The sequence below is a fragment of the Enhydra lutris genome, unplaced genomic scaffold, assembly GCF_002288905.1.
Source record: "Enhydra lutris kenyoni isolate GAN:26980312 unplaced genomic scaffold, ASM228890v2 scaffoldscaffold15, whole genome shotgun sequence".
Taxonomy (NCBI): Eukaryota; Metazoa; Chordata; class Mammalia; order Carnivora; family Mustelidae; genus Enhydra; species Enhydra lutris.
The window spans coordinates 59,151,926-59,154,283 of NW_019154099.1; positions in this window are offsets into that span (position 1 = coordinate 59,151,926).

The following is a 2,358-nucleotide window of genomic DNA, read 5'->3' on the forward strand; positions in this document are numbered from 1 at the left end:
GGAAATGATGTAGTGAAAAACCAGCTAATAGTGCAGCCTTGTAACATTTAGAGGACTAATACCAATGCAAATCCTAAGTCTATTTCAGAATTTGTGAAGCTAGGCTTTGCACCTGATCATCAGTTCCACAGTACAGCACTGGAGGAAAAAGATACACCACCACTTCACATTGTCATGTATGATGCAGAAATAGCAATTATTAGAAGCACTCTTCATTGTTTCTGACCATAAATATAATATGCATTAGAAACAAGTCCTAATCACATCTAATGCTGCTTCTGTAAGAAAAGCAAAAACATTCGTTTTGTAGCTAATATTAAAGCAGTTGTCATCAAAATAAATCTAAAGGGTAATTTAAATGAGTGTATTGGGTTTGATCAGTGAATTAAAGCAAATCAATCCTTTTGTACACATGTGGATGGCTAGGTTATGTCTTCTAAGGTACTCCTCTGGTAAGGGACATTTCTCTCCTCTAAAGATTGGCTATTTACTGGCAAGTGAACTCAGAGGGCCAGATGGCCAAAGCCATACGAGATCATTAGACAGTTCCTGTTAAGATTTTGGACAACAATTAACAGAAGCCCAGCAGGAGTTCCCCACTGTTGACCCCTAAAGGGTGGCTAATCAGCAGCATATGTGTTTATTTATACCAGCCGGCCCTTTTAATTAACAGCTCTGAGGTGTGTACTTTTTGGAATTTAGTACAGTATATTAGGAAATAGTTCTCACAAGACCCAGTTATAAAGCATAATTCATATTAAAATTGAAGGCAGAAGATGACAGTATGTCAAGAGGTCTAGTCACAGTACAGATGGATCACATATTTATAGGATCCCCCAAAAAAGCCAGTTCCAAGGATTGGTCCTGTTTTCACTCTCCCCATCTAGACAAGTTTACATCATCTATGATCATAATGCGGTCCTGATACTCAGAATGTTACTGCAGATACAAGGTCCATAATATTCTCTTCCCTGAATCTTGGAAATAAACATTTTATCAACGTTAATGCAGATAAGATCGCAAATATTAGATGGTCCTCATGATATATGCACAATGTACTATAGGCAGTGGATCACTGAGGATTTGACAGCAATGTTACTTCATCAAAAAGAGAAACAGTATAATTAATGCCTTTTCCATGAGAGAGTATAGATTTTTCCTTTCGTGGTCTTAACGTAACATTTACTCTTTAAGCACATGAGTTATTATGGTTGAAGACTGATACATACAGAAATAGCAACACCATCTTCAACATCAAATCTACCCCTGTGTGAGTCATTGAATTGTGATTATGTCATAAACAATGGGTCCCCGTGGGAAGAACTCCCTCAGTCTTGACCACATGAATTTCTGAGAAGCTTTGGACTTAATTTCAAGGTCTCCAAAAGTAAAAGTAACCAATAATATTAATGATACAAATATTAGTATTAATGTTAATGATGTTAATGTTAATATAAGCCAATATTGGGATGATTCACTTTATTTTTGGAATGTTTGCTTAATTTCATCCTCAATAATGTAATTTTTATTCTGAAAGTACCTCTGAAAATCATATTGGTATCTTGTCTCTGTATGACTATCTTTGATCTTTGAACATGCATTTCATTCTCACATTTTTCAAATTGGTTTGATATCTAATATTCCATTGGAATTTAGCTGGAAGTGGGTAATGTCCAAAGCAGGTTTACTTTGTCTCACAGGTGAGAATAAGTCCTACAAACCTCTCAGCTGGTTAAGGGATTCCAACCTGGGATCCTGATGCTGTGAGGAAGGTTTCCCCCACAGAAGGAGATGTTTTCTCCTGACCAACTCCTAGCCCCCTCACCTCTTTAGCGAACTGCAGGATCTCTGATTTCTAAGATATGTACCCCTTCTCTTGAAGTACTAATTATTTCCATATTCTTAAACATGGAGAGGTGATGCACAGTAGTTGCTTTTAAAATGTTTTCACAATATTGTTAAGATGAAAAAGACATCCAGCAAGTATATTGATTTATTGTTATTGTGTGAGATAAGGAGTGTTGAAAGACTCAGATGATAATTGGATGGATAACACTCCCTCCATCTGGTAACTCAAATGTGCATTGTCATATTGAGTAAGAACCTCATGCTGGCCTTGCTTGAGATCAAATAACAGTTCATGCATTTAGGGAATACAGCAGTAGATTACTATATCACATTTGATAAATGGGACTGATGAAGTTCTAGAATATGGGTGAGGTTCAGTGAGTTGGAGTCTGGAGGCGACGACCAAAAAAGAATTCTTGAGACATCTTTGCTGCAAAATGATGGTTTATTAAAGCATGGGGACAGGATCCATGGGCAGAAAGAGCTGCTGCCCTGGGGTTGTTCTGGGTG